The sequence below is a fragment of the Pleurodeles waltl genome, chromosome 5 (genome assembly GCF_031143425.1).
Source record: "Pleurodeles waltl isolate 20211129_DDA chromosome 5, aPleWal1.hap1.20221129, whole genome shotgun sequence".
Taxonomy (NCBI): Eukaryota; Metazoa; Chordata; class Amphibia; order Caudata; family Salamandridae; genus Pleurodeles; species Pleurodeles waltl.
In genome coordinates this window covers 1758489236-1758508944 of record NC_090444.1, presented here as the reverse complement: position 1 = coordinate 1758508944, position 19709 = coordinate 1758489236, and the positions used below count along the sequence as shown (strand labels likewise).

The window sequence follows — 19709 nt, the reverse complement described above, 5'->3', positions numbered from 1 at the left end:
ATGAAGTGTGCTTTATAGTGTGGTATGCAGATGAAAACAAATACCCAAAACACATCAGGTGTGTAATGCTAGCATCCATCCAAAAGCCACAGACATAGTACAATGTAGAAAGCGTCCCGCCATGCTTGCCAGTAGCGGATTTTGCTGTGTCATCGGAGGTGGGCAGCTTGCGCGACGGAAAACACTCTGTCAGCGCGGATGGAGGATCAGCGGCCACATATATAAGTACATTGGGTGGCAATCCATCAGCTTGACTGAGAACTTGAAAACACCACCACGGAGTGACAATGGGAGTCCCGCCAAGATCTATATCAGGCCCTAAATATTGAGGTTGCTAAATCGGTATCTATACATTACACAGCAGCCAGATGGAAAGAAAACTATTGAGAAATTCGGATGGAGCGTATGTGAGAAAAACTGTTGGGTTAAAGAGAAAATCTTCTCAAGTCTAGATGCAAGTATAAAAGGGATCTATTATGTACGTGGTAAGTCATCTTATTTCCAGCTCCTACATAACTGTAGAGGTAGTTGCTATGCAGCATTAGTTTTCCTAAGGATTTATCATACTAATGAGTTAGACTGTCCTCTTGAACAATAAGTAAGGAGGGGTAAACGTAGCTTTAAACAAAACCTTTGTGGTATCTTTGGAGGACTCATACCATATATAGGAGTGGCATCGAACAATGTAAAGATTAGGTAGCTAACCACCTTAGTGGACTGGCTTGCCACAACACAGAAGGTCCTTTAACTGCAATAAATAAAGAAATGCTTGCAACGAGAGCTATGATTATGCAAAATCACATTGCAATGGATTTACTCTCTGTGTAGGAAGGCGGAGTTTGCAAACACATTCACGCTTGGGAATGCTGTACCTATGTTGCACAAAGTTAAGCAACTTGCTGCTGTATTACTAATATCACAAATATAACATATGAATTAACTGGAAGCTGGAAGAGGCAGGTGCCTGGGAATGGCTAGGACCTATATTCAAATCCATTGGAAAAGGATTGCCCAAGACAGGGGAATGAATTGGTAGTGTAGATGGAGGAATTCTGAAACTAATTCTAACCGCTCGTTTGTTTAAACTGCTTGACACTGTATGTGTGCTTGTATTCTGGTAGATTTGCAAAGGAATTCCATTGCAAAATGGTATAGATTGTGGGTATAAGAAGCTGTCAGCAAGGACAGGATAAAAGAGTATGAGGCTTGATGTAAAGGTTGAAGACATGCGTGTGGTATCAAACTTCTCAGAATACTAAACCCACACTGATGCCAGTGCTGGACTTATTAAAAAATGCACACAGAGGGCATCTTAGAAGATGCCTCCTGTATTTTACCCAATCCTTCAGTGCAGGACTGACTTGTCTGTGCCAGCCTGCCACTGAGATGAGTTTCTGACCCCCTGGGGTGAGAGCTTTTGTGCTGTCTGAGGCCAGAAACAAAGCCTGCACTGGGTGGAGGTACTTTACACCTCCCCCCTGCAGGAACTGTAACACCTAGCAGTGTGCCTCGAAGGCTCAGGCTTCGTGTTACAAAGCCCCAGGGCATTCCAGCTAGTGGAGATGCACGCCCCCTGGACACAGCCCCCACTTTTGGTGGCAAGTCCAGAGGTGATAATGAGAAAAACAAGGAGTCACCTACCAGTCAGGACAGCCCCTAAGGTGCCCTGAGATGAGGTGACCCCTGCCTTTAGAAATCTCCCATCTTGGTTTTGGAGGATTCCCCCAATAGGAATAGGGATGTGCCCCCCTCCCCTCAGGGAGGAGACACAAGGAGGGTGAAGCCGCCCTCAAGGACAGTAGCCATTGGCTACTATCCCCCAGACCTAAACACACCCCTAAATTGAATATTTAGGGGCGACCCTGGACCCAGGAGATCAGATTCCTGCAACCTGAAAAAAGAAGAAGGACTTCTGACCTGAAAGCCCCGCAGAGATGACAGAGACACCAACTGACTTGGCCCCAGCCCTACCGGCCTGTCTTCAGACTCAAAGAACCTGCACAGCGACGCATCCAGCGGTACCAGCGACCTCTGAGGACTCAGACGAATGCCCTGCACCTAAAGGGCCAAGAAACTCCTGAGAACGGCAGCACTGTTCAGAAACTGCAACAACTTTGAAACAACTTTTAAAGAGACTCTCACTTCCCGGCAGAAGCGTGAGTCTTCACACTCTGCACCCGACGCCCCCGGCTCGAGTCCAGGACAACCAACACCGCAGAGAGGACTCCCAGGCAGCTCCAACGACATGGACACCCTGAGTCAGCCTCCCTGCACCCCCACGGCGACGCCTGCATAGAGGATCTAGAGGCTCCCCCTGACTGCGACTGCCTGGTAACAAAGGAACCTGACGCCTGGACCAAGCACTGCACCCGCAGCCCCCAGGACCGAGAGGAACCACCTACCAGTGCAGTAGTGACCAGCAGGCAGCCTGTCATCCTAGCCCAGTTAGTAGCTGGCCCGAGCAGCCCCCCTGTGCCCTCCCTGCATCGCCTAAGTGACCCCCGGGTCCCTCCATTGCTCTCTATAGTAAACCCGATGCCTACTTTGCACACTGCACCCGGCCGCCCCTGTGCTGCTGAGGGTGTGTTTTGTGTGCCTGTATGCCCCCACCCCTGTGCTCTACAAAACCCTCCTGGTCTGCTCCCCAAGGACACAGGTACTTACCTGCTAGCAGACTGGAACCACTTTGGGAGTTTGCTTTAGGAAATGTTTAAACTTTAAAAAGATTGGTGCAAGCGTCAGTTACTAATGATGGAAGCCCACTAAACTTGTAAATGGCTTTATATGAACTACAGTGTTTGGTTCATAGAAATGTATAGAGTTCACTGCAGGGGTGGCGGTAAACTCTAACTTGGCAACCAGAGTAAGGACAGCGTGGTGAGCATCAAGTCTGATGTGTCTGAGGGGTATGTGGAGGTGTGTGGATTTGCGCCATTTACTATTGCTGTGCTGCAGTGAGCCCATTAGACAATAAACACACATACAGCTGGAATGTAGTACTGCTGGTGGTCTGCACAGGTGGGTCACCTTCTGTGCCTCCCGAGACCACGCCTGGCAGTCCCGGTATTTATTACTACAACCCACGTGATCATGGGGTCATCTCACTGCAGGACAAAATAAGGGGGAGCAACCTGAGTCTCCCACACTGGTAAACTTAACTGTATTGCCCGCACTCCAATTACATCACTGGCACAACACTACATTCCTCCCCAAATTAAAACAAAATGGACAGAGTACCACAACTGATGCATACAAAGGCACTGGAGGCATCAGTGTGAGCTGACACAGAGTACACAACTGAAACAGTCATTCATGATCACAAACTGTCATTGCTGACCTAAAAGGAAAAATGGCGAGTCCGGATCCATTGGCGTCATCCATAGTCCTCACACTAGATGATCTCTCACTCTTGTGGATGGCACTGGCCTACCTCGTAGTTCATATTTGGTGTGGGTAGTCCGATTTTCATTTCGCTCTCACTGTCTGATCTCTGGATTCTCCATTTGATTCACCATCGACAGAACTGGGCTATATCTTTGGTCAGCTGGCAGTGGTCACATCGGAAAGGTGCTTCCCACCTCTGACGATGAGCCCTGCTCGTCTCTCTGAGGATCATCTCTGTTTGTATGTTCAGAATGCTGGGAGCGGGGTAGAACCTTTTGAACATTGGTGTGTTCTTTGTGATTTCTTATGTGCCTCACTGGGCAATGACCATGGTACCCTAATGACGTACGATTATCCAGGGGCGTCGTTCAAACGCCAATCTGAATTTACTTCCTGGGGACCGATCCTTAATGAGCACCAGATTCCCCACTTTTAAGTTAGATACCTTTGCTTGCCAGCGGCGACTGGCTTTGTCATTCGATTATTTCGTATACTGCCTGGTCATCAACAGGACCCAGGTGTCCAGGTGCTTGTCCTGTAGTAGAATGTGGAGTCCAGCGGTAGTCTCACAGGAATGAATAGATGGCCAATTCTGGAGCTTGCTGGCATGCAGAGGCAAATCTGATGACCATTTTAGGGTCCTCATAAATCTTTCCACCTCCCCGTTCATTTGGGCCAGGGGGGAGTGATTATTTTGTGAGAGATGCCAAGTGACATCAGATATGAAGCTACCTCCTGACCTTGGAAGGGGGTCCGTTGTCCTCCTTAGTTCTTTTATTAGCCCATTATTTTTTTCAATTTTGGGAGTCACCTCACTGGCACTTAGAAATGAGAGTACTTCTACTTTTGAATAGTCATCTATCAGATCCATGGTATGTCTTCCAATGGGGAGGCCCCCGAAATCCAGACTGGCAGATACCCATGGCTGCTTCAGCCTCCTTTCTGTCTCCAGTGGAGCTGGTGGGTTGGGTTCTCCCATGTCTTCACCATGCCCTGATGTCCAGCATGGGCAAGCTCCACGAATTGGTGTGTTGGGTGTTCCCCTACGCATATGTGGCTCTGGGGTAGACAGCGTCCCATCTGGGCTGCCGTGCTGATGAAGATGGAGTGAATGGTATGTTCTTCACTGTCATCATTGTCCATGTCACGGCTTCTTTCTGGTATCTCCAAAGCAGCATTCACAGTAGTGTGTGGGACACGCCTTTTGCTTGATTGGCACAAGTTTTCCACACCCTGCACATCTCCTTCCTCTTGCCGGGCATTACATTGGACGATGAGTCGACCCCCTACAATAGCTACACGTTCTGGGTGTCATGTTGCTCTTCCTGGGCTTGCTCCTGCTGGGCGTTGGTGTGACTGCTTTGACTGGTTCGACTTTTATTTGTTTATGAAGGGCGGTTTCCATTTGGGACGCTCAAGCTTTTGATAGTTCTTTTGTTCGCTCCATCGTTACGGTGTCAGCCAGAGACCACCCTGATTCGTCTACAATGCGTTCATGCAGGTTTACTGACACACAACCTTGAATTATTTGCCCTCTTATTTCCTCATTTTCATCAGCAAATCCACACATGCTGGCTAAATCTTTCAGCCTCATATAGAATGTGTTAATGGACTCCTCTGCTTGTTGTCTAGCTTGGCGAAACACAAACCTCTCATAGTCCTTGTTCACCATTGATTCAAAGTAGGCATTGAGAGCTACGATGAAGGTGAGGTGTGTTTTGGGGGTGGCCTCCTTGCCTGTTTTAGAGATCCTGTGGAGTCCTTGCCCCCCAAATATAGGATCATGGCTCTTTTCTGTGCATTTTCTACTTTTTTGGCCTCAAAGAATGGCAGCACTCTCTTGACCCAGTCTTTCCACCTGGGAGCGTGAGCTGACGGAACACCCTCAATGACAAAAGTATATATTGACGGTATGATGGCCATGGTGTGGTTACCTGAATCCCTTCATGTCTGACTCCTTCATATTGACTGCTGGGATTTAGCTGGTGTATATTGTTCTTGATTCATTGCACGTGTGGCAGAGATCGAGGATTAAGTGGTGGGGCTTTAGGTCTAAGAATAACTAATAGTTGTCAAAGTCCACTAATCTTTTTTTTATTTTTCCTTGTTACTTTTTTTGAATTGAGGCCTAGTGCACAGTCATTTGCCACTATTGCAAATACTGTCAATGCTTCGAGCTTGGATTACTCAAATTAGTGGGCCACAAAGCGACAGCAGGCAGTCTCAGTTGTTTTTTTTCATTCACTGCGGCTCACGTGCGGGCCGTGTTGGGGCCCGACAGCAGAGGATGCCCTTACCTCTCCAAACTTGAGCACGTGTCTGAGCGCCAACAGCAGTTCTCCTGCTCAGTTCCGGCTGATGGGGGGACTCACTCCACTTCTCGTCCCTGCCAACAGTCTGGGAGGCAGCAAGTCTCACTGCACGCACAGATTGGGTGGGCCCTGATTGCGGCTAGGGTGCACCGCATAGGTAAGGTGCTGACAAAGCGCATGCGGCACCTGCGTGACAGGCATGCGGCCACCACAGGGCTTTAAATATGGTGAGCAAACACCATCGGCAACATTGTTGCATCTGAGGGTTACGTGGAGGTGTGTGGACGGTGCCGCTTACTGTTGCAGTGCCGCAGTGAACTCATTAGACCAGTGGTTCCCAACCTTTTGATTTTTGTGGACCCCCATTTTATCTATACTGGAGGCTGGGGACCCCCACTGAATCATTATTGGAATCCGGGGACCCCCACTGAGTCCTTACTGATAGTTGGAACTTAATATTATTACATTTTCTAAGCAGTCACGGACCGTCTGAGGAGGCTTCGCGGACCCCCAGGGGTCCCCGGACCACAGGTTGGGAACCACTGCATTAGACAATAAACACACGGACAGCCAGAACGTGGTATTGCTGGTGGTCTGCAGAGGTTGGTCGCCTTCCGTTTCTCCCTAGACCACGCCTGGCAGCCCGCAATATTTAGTACTAACGACCCATGGGGTACTCTTACTGCAGGACAAAACGATGGGGAGCAACCTGAGTCCCACACGCTGTTAAGCTTAATCATAGTGCCCGCGCTCCAGTTACGTCACTGGTGCAACACTACACAAGACCTCCGCCACCCTGGCTGACTTAACTCCATCTGCCAAACTCTAAATCGGGTCCTAATTTCAGGGAAACCAGTCTACTGCCTGACTCGGGTAACTGGAGGGGTCAGGCGGAAGGCCTGCTTCTGCTGCAGCAGCCCGTACATGAGCTCACTTTGCCGCTTGGGTGGAATGTCAGCCAGGAAGCCAGGCTTAGCCCTGATGCTACTGCAGCAGGGTCTCCAGATGCTGCTGCCTGAAGGCGGCCTGCCAATGACGTCTGTCCATACTGTACATGAGCCACACTGCTGAGTGTGCGCCAGTGTAATTATTTCTAGCATCGGCGTGTGCGCTCCCCCGTGGCGGCGATGGCAGTCAAGCGGGAGACTTTAATTTAAGGCCTCACTGCTTTGTAACGGGAGAGTTTATCGGCAAGTGATTAATGGCTGAGCCGGACTGCTTCAAGGTTGATGTCAGGAAGGTTGCTCGTTCCTTGATGAACTGAATGCTTCGGGTTTGAAAAAGGCACAGCTGGACTGTGTTTTATTTTGAGAAATACCCCTGCAGATGTGTGCGCGTTTTTGCAGTTCGGACGAATTACGAAAATACAACAATAATTAAAAATCCCATTAATGGTGGAGAGAGGGGTTCATGTTTAGACCGTCGCAAACGGCTTCCAGTACCCACTCTCCATCTCTAAATTATATTTTCGGTGTTTGTTGGTATTCGTGCTCTGTTGAAATATTCACAAAACGGATTTGATTTTTTTAAGAAGGTTTTTAAAAAAAGTTTTATATATGGGACAACATCACTGTTATATGGCGCAATGACCTGAAGAGGTCATTTTTTTTAACTAGTCAAGCGAAGAGGGCAACGTGAGTTAGTCCATTAGGGGTCTCTGTGGTTACGAATGTCCCAGTGTGCCAGGCGATCAGGTTGAGTCATTATTAGTTTCCTGGTGGTGATGAGAGGTCACAGAGTGTGTCCGATAAGACTTCCGGATCATGCTCAGCACACGGGCCCTTTTCATGTATGTTGCAGAGGGAAGCCAAGTTTGATCAAATTTCTATACCTTATCGTGAATAGTGACCATCTCCATGGCAAAGACTGACCAAATCTTGCCCCACCACATGGATATCGGAGGAGCCATTGGTTGTCTCCAAACTTAGGTGGCAGATTAGTGGGCTGCAAGCAGCAGGTGAGAGATTGGTTTTCCTTGGGGTGGGGTTGTCAATAGAAAGGCATTACCTTTGCCCGAATCTCCCTGCAAAGATCACCTGGGGCTGGTACAGAGCAGGGTCACTTCAGTGATGGCCATAATACAGGCTAACACTTCACACCAGAAATCCTAAATATGTGCATGTGTCCATCATACCTGAAGAAGTGTCCCTTCTTTCCCCACAACTCTTCCAGGATAACTCTGACCCCTTTAAGTTCGAATTGGGGCCTGGCTGGTGAAAGATACCATCGCTTTAGAACCTTGTAAGCATTTGCCCCATCTTTATTACTTATGGAATGGCTCTCCTCCAGATTCTAGCCAATGTGTCCTCGGTGATTTCTAAATCGAGGTCTTCTTGCCATTTTTAAACGTGTGTATGCTTTTCTTGAGGCTTCAGGGCTTGCACATATCTATTGAGTCTAACTCTTAGAGAAAAAGGATTTGAACTGTGTTTGATCGCTGCTCCCTCCCTCTTTGAGAGCTGTTCCGGAGGCCCTGTGTTATGGCTGAAGTCGGAAATCCTCGGATCTAGGGAGAGCAAGGCGTTCTTTAAAGACCTTAGCGGATATTAGTTCTTCTTGGATGAGCTTGCCTAGTTGTGGTGGGCTGTTTGAAATCCAGGTACGAAAGCTAAGATCAAGATCTGCCCATTGCTTTTCTGTCTTTGTTTAATTATCTGTCAGGGATCATTGAGGTATCTCCAGAAAACATCTTAAAGTATGTTGTTCTCATAATTACTGTTTACAGTATGTACAAGCGTTTTGGTGATTTTGCTCATTTTAGTACCAGTCAGGACATTAAAATAACAGTCAAGCTGGTCCAGTGTCAAATCTACCCACTGTCCGGGTATGGATGTATAAATTATGATGCCCTCTGGAAATACCCAAGTGTACCCTGTCACACATCCCCTGTGCACACACAGCACCAGCAAATCGAATTATTTGTAATGCTAGAGTGGAATGGGGAGGGTGACAGGGCCAAGTTCTTTAAACTTCAGCTTGGGGTAGTTTTCACTAGTCACCTCATACTGAAGTAGGAAGGGGGATGGGGATGGGCGCAGCAGCTGCATGCGGACCATGCAGCTCCTCGGAAGTCCGCAGGTTCGGTGTCTGCACGCCCAAAATTAGAGGGCCCAAAGTCGGAGGATCCATAATTCCATTCCCAAAGCCCCTGAAAGCTTGTAGTTGCTGGGAAAGGTCCCCCTCCTCCCTCCAAGTGTGATACTGATTCCACAAAACTTGGAAAGAAGGCCCAGGCTTTTGTTTTGTGTTCTGGAACTTGTAGTGCTGATGGTTTGATGGAAGAAGCAGTGTAAATGCAGTGGAGTTTCTGCTTCCTACATGACACAAGACCCATTGAGCAGGGTAGGAGGAGCAGGATAGGAAGAACATGTTTCTTGGTCCTTGCCAGTGTGCAGAGATCTAACACGCTTCATTTATTCATTTTATTAATATGTTCTCGTTGCGGGGGTGGGCTGATTCACAAAGGGACTTCAGTTGATTTCCTGGCCGACCGCTGCCCATCACATGTCGAACACTTCACAAACCCTGCCCAATTCCTGCCAGCCTTTCAGAATTACTGTCCTGTTTCAAAATCTCACTGTTTAGGGAGATGAATGATGGGCACATATGCAACATTGATGCTTCTAAATGTGGTGAGTTTGAACGCCGTCAAGGCTGACTTAGCTTTCTATTCTTCTGCAAGTGGATAAACTGAGTACCTCAAAATGGGTAATACGAGTGGTTGGAGTGCATAAAACAGTATGGGAGCTGTGAACCTGAGTGCAATGGGGACATGGTCAGTGATTCTGACGGCAGGGTCAGACACATAACTAAAAGAACAACATTTTCTGTAACAGTTATGTTGGACTTTCATCTGCAGGTAATTTAATATATAACAGAATGGACACATTTTAAATGAAAAATACTTTTACACTTAACTAATCGGTGGGAAATGCATTAATTTGGTAGGAAAGCTCAGTTGGTTAATGAAATCACTTCAAATGTGTGTGTGTGGGTGCATGTATGTGTGAGTGTGTATGTTTGTGTGTGTGTTTGTTTAGCCAGAGGGTTGCTGATTTGAATCCTGGTGAGTGAATTAGAGGCCCCAACCTGTGACACAAAGCACTATGAGCAGTAAGTAATTTGTCTAAACGATCATTGGCAACGCAATAGCTCTTGTGTTGGCTGCAAGCCTTTTGACATTGCCAGTGCTTGTTTTGTCATCGGTTTGCAAAACATTAATGTTGGGGAAGCTTTTGGATCATTATTAATACAAAAAAATTAGCTTACAGAATCTGTTGTGGTCTTCAGAATCACACATTGCCATAGTAGTCTCTGGTAGTTAGGGACTACTTTGTATGTGGATGTGGTCCCTGTGAAAGGGTCGTTCGCCTATGGCTGAAGTGGGCTGACTCGTTGCCCCATGCCAGTGGGAGTAAGAAAAAAGTTAATGTTTATGGTTTCTTGCAATACCACTATGGTTTATTTTTTAATTTCCTTCAAGTCCCCATTCATTTCCTTGTCCCATTTTGTGTTAGATTTTGGGCTCAGTCACATATTCTCAATAGTATGTTTGATTTTTTTTTTTCCAAATCTGTTCTCAGTTAGAAAGTGTGGATATGAGTTAGGAGGCCTTTCACTACTTAGTAGTAATTGTCGAGGGACAGTGACTAGATGACTGGGTGACTGAGTGCCACTCAGTAAGTGATTGAATGGGCAATGAGGCGACAGGCTAATTGAGATACAGAGACAAGGATGGCTTGTCTTCATGGGATAGCACAGAATAAGGCTTCTTGTTGCAGTATGGCTCATTCCTTGGATTACTTCACAGTATTTATTGCTGATCATAGTGAGTGACTCCTGCTCCAGATCACTCACCTGACAGCAGCAGAAATCAGAGGGGTCTGAACAGGGGTGTAGCTTATCCAGCGAGATTCGGGGGTGTAAATGTCAAATTTCCCAACTAAAGAAGCAGTGGGCTTCAGGGTGGAGGAGTGGGATGACCAGGGTTCGGGGCGGACTGTTTCTATGAGAAACTGGGTCAGTACTGATTATGCATTAGGTGGGCTTCTGTTTAAAGTGGCACAGTGGTTGAAACACTATGGGTTTGAATGCCATTTCGTGAGATTGCTAATGGTTAGACTATTTGCAAGCATTTATCCCATCACCTTCAGATGTGTGGTTGCCAGTAGTATGCTTGGAAACTAGAGATTGACGCAGCTTGCCAAGCTTTCTACTACCAATGTTCGTGAAGCCCAAAAAGTAGTAAAATTGCACCCATTCAAGGAGTACTTATATGGGTGCAGATTTACAAACTTTTTGGTAAACCAGTCATTATATATATTTAAGATCCTGATTTAAAATATGAACAAGTTAGTTAAAATCTCTTAGCAAAATAAAAAGAACTCGAAAAACTGACACAGACATAGCAAATCTGACTCACGGCCCTGACACACAACTGCAAGCCAAGAATACCTTTGAGGGGTATCACACCACAGACACCCCCGTTGAAGCTACACCCCTGCCTATCCCACCTTGGGCCTGGTAGTTCTTCCTGGGAACTCATGACTACATTCACGTACAACAAAATGGCCTTGAGTTCCTGACCTGGGATAATTTATTACTAATGCATTTTCAATGAGCACACTCTTCTTCATCTCTGCTACAAGAAGCCTTGATGATACAGGTATCAAATCGGTGCATGGGGGCAGGGCTTCATGTTTCTAGTCCTCGCCTTTTACAGATCATTTTATCACTGACTGACAGTCCATGCACTAAGCCAGAGTTGCAAATAGAGGCGGACGTGCACTAAATTATTAGGATGAGCTGAGCAGGTGTCTGGCTTGGTTCTAAGCACTTGTGCACGAGCAGAGCCATCAAACCTTTGGCATGTATGTCATAGAAACAACATTTAAAAATATGATATGATCTCTCAAAGTTCAAAAAAGTGTATTTCTTTAACATGTGGAAGCGTTTCACCTTGGTGCATCAGATTATGTAATTGGATTGACAGGCAATTATTCAAAGATTTTAAAAGTATTCATGGCTCGCCACCCAAGCACAATGCCATTAGTGAATTAAGAAGCGAGTAAGTAGTCATGTGAACTCTAAACGTGTCCTAGATACTAATTATAGATGGAAAAATATTCCCTGTTAAATCACATATGAGAGAGGCTTGTACAGGGGATATCTTGAACTCAAGCATTTGAAAATGGGCCAATATGTGATAATAGAGGAAAAGGAATCTCTGTGAAATAAAGTATTTATTTTGGATGGCACAATTTGGTCAAGCAGGGAAGCTGGTATTGATTTCAGGTTATCTCATTTCACATTTTGAAATTCAGTCACCAGATGGGTATCTCTGTCTCTCTCTTCAGTTTACATGAAAGGTCACCGTTTTGTCTTTCTTTTTTGGCTCAGGATGAGAAAAACGGACCGAGAGATAGCAGACCCGACTCAGGTTCCCTAGACCCAACTACCAAGGCAGGAATGCATTTATTTGGAGGGTGTCACACCCCAATTACTACCTGAATCTACTCCCTCGGTTCTGAAACCCTTAAAAGGGGCTCCTGATGGCCCCAGACTAGTGATTCTGGAGAGCCACACACTGAGCATAGACCACAGCGGGGTGGGGGACGCCCTCACCCCTGGGGACATTGTAACAGATGGGAATTGTGGGCACTGGCAGCAGCACTCCAGTCTTCCAGTACTTATTGATTAAGATTCTGGTTTTAAGCATAATATCCCAATCCCTGCTTGGGGAATGTGTCGTGCACTTTGTTGGAACACTCTGAGGTTATTGCTGCTGGTATTCCAGTGATGTGATGACATCTGAGAGTTTTTCAGAATACTAATGTTGAGCAGAAAACTTTTTAGCTGTTAAAACAATTTACTTCTGGGGTGTGTGGGGAGGTTGCAGTGCAGATACAGGGTGCGCTCGAATATACAGTATAAGGTACCTAACTGACATGGCAAATTAGGTTTCGCCAAGTATAAAGTCAATTAGTGGTCCTGTAAGATTGCAAGTGTCTTGATAACCCAGGTTTCAGATACCTTAAAATTTGATTTGGATTTGGGGATGCATACAAAGTCACAGTCTATCTAGATGTTAGTGCCAGGCTAGTGTCTAGGCTGTGTGAGAGTCTTTGTTGTGTTAACCACTAGCTTCTCTCGGATACATGTAGATGTTATGACTCCTCTTTGGTTTCTGCTAGGTCTCCGTCTATTCTGAGAGCTGCCGTTCTAGGGGGCATCGCACAGGGACTCGATGAAACCGATAAATGTTAAATTTCAGACCCTGGTCTCTGCGGTACCATTTCCCACACTTGGGAGATGTCTTTATAGATGAGGGCTCCTGAGTCCCAATACTACTGCAGGGAGGACAGAAGAAGTCTTTGGGCGGCATCTCCCAGTGCCCCACACCTCAAATTGACACTGGGTGCAGTGATGCAGGCCTGGACATCTGGGAGACAGGCAGTGAGTTGGCTTCCAGAGCACTCAGGTATCATGCAGTCAGCCAGTATCCTTGTTGACTTTATCAATAACCACATGGACACTCCTGATGGTTTATAGCAGGAATGGGCCACCTTTCACCCAGCCCTAGAAAGTTGTCAGGGGTGACAGTCCTCCCACAATATAGTTACCATGTTGGGTACTTTTGGAACCTGCTAAAAGCTGGGATCCCCTACAGAAATGTGGACGCCTTTACCTGCTAGTCAACCTCACATTCAAGCAAATAATACTGTTAAGGAAAATGAAGAAAAAACATTGGTGAAGACTTTTTATCAATGTGTCTCAAGCAGAATTGTCAGTTTGTCCTAAATAGGTTTGTCATCTTTCTATATCTCTGAGATGTGTGCGTTTCAATCATGCATCAGGGCAGCTCCTGGCATGGCTGTGCCAAGTGGTTTCAGAGTGAGGAGCTCAATTTATAGCTATCTGATAGTTTGAGAAACACAGGCAGCCCTTCACACCTGCCTGCCTGCAGGAGGACACAGGCCATCTTCAGCCAAACGGTTGTTAAAAGTCTCTCTGGAGCCCAACGGTCCTCCTTACCTCTTCCATCTGGGCCCAGGTGCGAGAGCTACGTTTACCCTCAAACGCTTTTGATATTTTAGCTGTGTTCCTGGGCCCGCAGTGTTTAACAAAACAGCATCAACATAGCACACTGGCCTGCTTGTCTACTGTTAAAAAATTGTGAATGTGCAGTAGATTGAAGGCTGTAATAGGTGAAGCTGTAAGTCTGGGAGTGGACAGTCTCTTTTCTCAGCTCATCTGCAGCAAGGTCTGACTGATCTATAGGGCAGTCAGGCAGTGCCTGGTGGGCTAGTTTGACAGGCAGTGTGAGGGCCGTTTTATGAGCTGTTTGTGGGCCTGTTTTATGGACTGCTGGGCCAGTTTTTACTTTTGATTTTCCTGATATTAAAACAAACCTTGACTGCAGAAAGCTGAAATCCTTGCAGTCTTCCATACATTGCAAAACATGTACACAGCGTGTCTTTAGCAGTCCAAAACTGCCAAGTTTTCAAACATGAGCCACATCTGTAGCTCTAAAATGCACTAATGGGGGCCACTTTTATTTTGGTGCTTGGGCCTATTGTCTGTTCCAATCCGACCCTGGTCTGCGTCTCCTCTTTCAAACTCCCTTGTTTCACTCCCGCTGCCATACGCCACACAGAGCCCGGGCAAGCAGACGAGAAGTGTAGAAGGATGTGTAAACCAGATTAGCAGGGAGTAAAGGAGAGGAGGCCATGGCAGACATCAGTTACAGTAATGTCTCTTCTTAATGCCATGAGATGGCAATGCAAGGACTTCCCGCCAACGCCTTTTGGCATTGTACAAGCTTGTTGCATGGGTCCTTAGCCCTGCCAAGAATGCAATGTTACCCTATAAACTGGTGCTGTTACATGCATTCTTGAAGGGGATAGGTTCTAGCTAAATGTTGTAGACATCAGAAACCAAACCCAGCTTTTGAAATATGTAAAAAAACTCTGTATCGAGTAAATGCATCTTATTCTACCTCACACGCTGCAAATGAATCCACTGTCTGATGTGTCAGAACAAGTTTGGGGTGGACCTCCTTTTAAATGTCCTTTCCAAGCTGCTCTCCAGACCCAGGTTTTAGGTTGAACGTGCAAGTGCTTTGGCCTGTTATAAGTATTGTGGGCTTTTAACCATGCTCACCACACACCTATTACTTTCACTCGTTCATGGGCTTGCCTTTCAAAAAACCTTTGTTATCATTGATAAATGCTTTACGTTTGTCCCTCCTTCGGGCGGTTTTGTTACCGTTTGCAGACTGCCACTGTTACATTGATAATTGCACGATTCCTGATACATTTGACTGCGAGCGAACTTCTGTTTCTTTTTGTGTTTCTCCCCTCGCACTCCTGCTCATGGTGGCCATGGCGCTTTGAATCAGCTCCCTTATGTTAACTGTTTCACTTTCCATTTTCAATTTAAGTGGCAAGAAAAGTCCAGTTAGGAATTTACAACGCTAGTAGCACTAACTCGAGCAAACGCGAGACCCATTGCATTGCAAATGGTGGTTGTATAATGATGTGCCTCACAGCAGGCTAGTCTCCAGCCTGGAGCACACTCAGCAGAGGCACAAAGAGGTGTGGGTTTCTGTAATTCTCTGTTATCAGCCCAACTGAAACTGTGATCAAAGAAGATACAAGGCTGGTCCTCACCGAAGGGGCCCCTTCACCTTTCACAATACAACCTGCAGTCCGGCCCCTCACCCTTACCATCTTACAAGCACTTCATGGTGTCTGATCAGCAGCCTCTTGCTGTCAAAGTCTTTATTGAATTACTAAAGGGAGCCAGGTCAGAATCTGCCTCATCTCTGTGTGTGAATCTCCACCCTGCAGCCACAGAAATGCAGGCAGTACACTTCCACAGTTTGGTGTAGGTGTTGTCCTGCTGCACCAGACACATCCAAATGGGTCCCACTTTGCTTTTTGTTATTAATACTGTGAGCCAGATTAGAGGAGGGTCATCAGGAGACATCCATTCCAGTATTTTCAATGTTTGCTTTTGTTACCCATATATTTTCTTACATTGCTCTGTTCTTGAGGTTATCACTTCATTTGAGCATAATCTAAAGATATTTCCCTACATATGCGTTCAGCCATTACATTTCTCTTCAAATTCTTCAGCACATCAGCTGACCTGCCTGGAGTGGTGGTCTAGCAGTAGCTGCACAGCAGACAGATTTTTTGCCTGACCTTATTGTCTTTAAAAAATACTTAAAATTGCACTGTCCTTGAGACCTCCACAAAGAATAAGGGGCAAGCCAACAAGCTCTGTGTCAATGGCACCGTTGTCAGGTTTTTGCATCTGTTTCCTCCCCAGCGCTGTGTAAATGTTAAAACCAACACTCGCAGTTCCCGATTTCAGCACCAAGAATAGCCAGGACCACTCTGCACCCAGACTGTACGAGCCAGGTATAATTATACTGCCTGGTGAACCGTGGGGCATGGACTCGCACCGGACTAACAGCCATTTGGTTCCCCTGAACGAGACCTGCAAGTGACCCAATGTCACAAGTGTGTTTTTCCAGCAACCATGGCTCACACTTTCAACACCAAGGGCAGCCAGGACCTCTCTTCACCTGGCCCTACAAGCCATATAAAATTGACTGACCGCTGAACCCTGGTCATGGGACCTTTCCCACATTAACCCCCATTTGTTTCCACTGGGCTCAACTTGCAAGTGGACTATTGTTCCTAGCTGATTTCTCCTTTGACCGCAATGTTAGTTTAACAGTATTGAACTTCACTGATTTAATGTTAAAGACTTTGACAACGCACTCTATGCCGGCATCACAAAGAAGCACCAAACAAGACTACAGAGAATCCAGAACGTAGCAGACAGACTTATCCTGGACATCCCCCGCTGCAGCCACATCTCCGCTTACGTCAGAGACCTACACAAGCTCCTGATCAACAAACTCATCACCCACAAGCCACTGACACACACCTACAAGAATCTGCACAACATAGGACTGGCCAACCTCAACCACCGCCTGACCTTCTACACCTCCACCAGACAGCTCTATTCGCCCAACTAGCCCATGCCACCATCCCCAGAATCAGGAAGAGCACAGCTGGAGGCAGATCCTTATCTTATCTTGCAGCCTGAACTTGGAATATGCTTCCTCTCAACCTCAGACAAGCCACTTTGCTGAAACAGTTCAGGAAGGATCTCAAGTCCTGGCTGTTCGAATTAGCAGCACACAACAGCGCCTTGAGACCCCACGGTTGATAAGCTGCGCTCTACAAAAATCTGATTGATTGAATATTCCTTCTAAAATCCATAACTCCAGATACATACACTTGATTGTGTTTGTTTTGGATATGGATGGAATTCCAAGATGGCGAAAACTCCATATGTGTCTGATGAGTCTGGGAAGTACATTGCCGCCACGCAGCACCCTAATGGGACCTAGAGGAAGCCATGGAAGGTGAAGGATGGCTATGTACCACAAGAGGTGGTGCCTGTGTACGAGATCAAATATGTGAAGTTCTTCAAAAGTAGACCAGACCTTCCACTAGGTCTCAGCCCTGTTGACGCGCCTACTGCTCAGCCAGTCCAGAAATCAGAAGGCGAGTCTGGGCTGTCCAAGACAGCTAAGAGGAACCTGAAGCGGAAGGAGAAACAAAAGCAGCATCATTACAAAGGAGATCCAAATGATGCAGGCGAGCTCTCCTGGGCGTTGGGGAGGACTTCTCTCAAGGCAGAAGTTAGTGTGCGGCAATGTGGTGTGGCTGGCGATCCTAAGTCGCAATAGAGTGCTGCAGAAGGGAATGCCAAACCTGTGTTCGCCCAGCCAACACCTACTGCCGATCCTGCTGCCATTGAGCAGGCAAAGAAATTAAGAATCTGTGAAAGAAGCTCCTGCAAGTGGAGGACTTGCAGCAAAACGTTATCTCTGGGGAATTGAAGGAGCTGACCGAGGAACAGGAAGAGAAGCTAGGGAGGAGGCAGGGCCAGGAGGAGGAACTTGAAGACCTAGAGCTAGGTTTATAGAAACCAAGGGCCATCCATTGTGGACTTGGAAACAAAAGGTGCTTGTTCACAAGGTTTCTGGAACTTGTTTCTGAGGGCAGAACACTCATTCATACTTGTGTGCATAGAGCTAGAATTGTTTTTTGTTTTGACGAGACCTGTCTACGGTTTTTAATAAATTTCAGCTCTTCACAGATATTGGACACTAAGGAATAATGTGGCCCCTCTGACTCTTCAGAGGCGCTATGGCTCTGGTTTGGCACCTGCCTCTGCAAGCTCCCCCACCTTCCTACCAGTAACCAGCCTTATCTAAACCACTCATGATTTTGTTTTGTTACCTTCGGATTTCCTTTTTTTATTATTATTTAAGAGCAGACTGCCAGTGTTTGTGTTTGTGTCTAAATTTATATAAAAGCTTGCTCTACTTATACAAATTGGTGGTGGATTTCTTTCGAACCGTGTCATTTACTTATTGTCCATGTTGGTACTCTAATGCTTAACACATGTTCCTCTAGTATAGCCTGACTGCTCTGTGCCACACTACCAGGACTGGGCTAGGGATTTATTACTGTGAATCCAAAGGACCCAGTTTGGGGTATTGCAAGGGTACTTCATAGTGAGACCTAACCAGCCTCACCCCATAATACTCCACTGTCCTATAACAGCTGTATGAGAATTTCAAATGTCTTGTAAAAGCAGGCTGCACTGAAAAAATAGACAGTATCCTTAATTTTCAAAGAAAAAGTACTGTTAAAAATAAAACACAATATGAGGGGGAGTTGGAAGTCCAAATAATGTTTATAGCAACATAGCAGGCAGCAATTATAAAGGTCAAAGTACAACTGTCATTTCAGCTGACAAGGCCTCTCGCTAGAAAACAGTGAGTTGGAACTTAAAGTTAAAAACATGTAAAATCCACCAAGTGTATATATAGTTTACCTCAATTCAAGTCATTGTAACATGCCCATCTAATAGAAACGTTTTATTCTCACTAAAAACGTATTTAATGTGCATGTGTCAGGATCTCCCCCCGGGGAAGCGCAGGACAGCCTCGAAGGGAAGATATCATTCATATACACAATATTACTACATTACCCTCACAACTGGCACTTCCTTGCCACGTTGTCTACATGCAAATCAATATGTTAGAATAGTATTTGAAGGAAACCACTCAAACTGCTTTGACATCAGAAAGTGGATGGAAAAGAGTTGCCCTCTCTCCTCTTAGTTGTTCGCCTTAGCAATAGGACACATGGCTCAGACATTGAGTATGGATAAATGTTTATTGTCATGGGGTCCTTAGAAGTGTACTAGTGTGGTTGCTTGAGCACCAGCATAACGTTTGTAAACATTTAAAATCTTTTGCGTCAGACCTTCAGTGGGACCTGCCGTGAAAAGTACCTGAGCGTTCCACAGCATCTGACTGAATTTCAGCTTCATCGCACTCAAGTATCCCTGCACCTCTGAAAATACAATTAAAGGCCCAGATGTACAAACATTAGAAATACCGATTTCCTAATTGCGATTCTATCTGAATCGTAATTGGGATATCATTATTCCTAATGTATGAAACTCGCCTGCGTTTCATTAGCGGTTCCAAGTGGGTTACAAACAGACCTACCTCATGCATATTAATGAAATAGGTCACAATTTGCGAACCTTTAGGAATCACAGCCATCACGGGGATGGTGACCTGCTGAGGTCAGCAGACCATCATGTCTTTTTAATAAAGCAATCTTTTTTTTTTTTTTTTTTAAACGCTGCCCGTTTTCCTTAATAAAAAGCGGGATACATTTAAAAAGAAAAAATGTAACTTTGCAGTTTAATTTTTTTAAGAGCAGGCATTGGGTACTGTGGGCCCACTACCTGCTCTTAAAAATATAGTTTTTTAACATTCTCAAAGGGGAAGGGTTGCTTTTGCGAATAGGTTACCACAAATACAAACTGGTGGTAAATTATGACTGTTTTGTGACCGGAATTTGGTTGCAAAACTTTAATACATACCATTCTGATTCAGTATTT

The 19709-nt window shown here is 45.9% G+C and overlaps 1 pseudogene; it reads left to right on the top strand.

Moving 5' to 3' along the window:
* Positions 1-5084: 5084 nt before the first annotated feature.
* LOC138297154 (partner of Y14 and mago-like) lies at positions 5085-17708 on the top strand (annotated as a pseudogene).
* The last annotated feature ends 2001 nt before the right edge of the window (positions 17709-19709 follow it).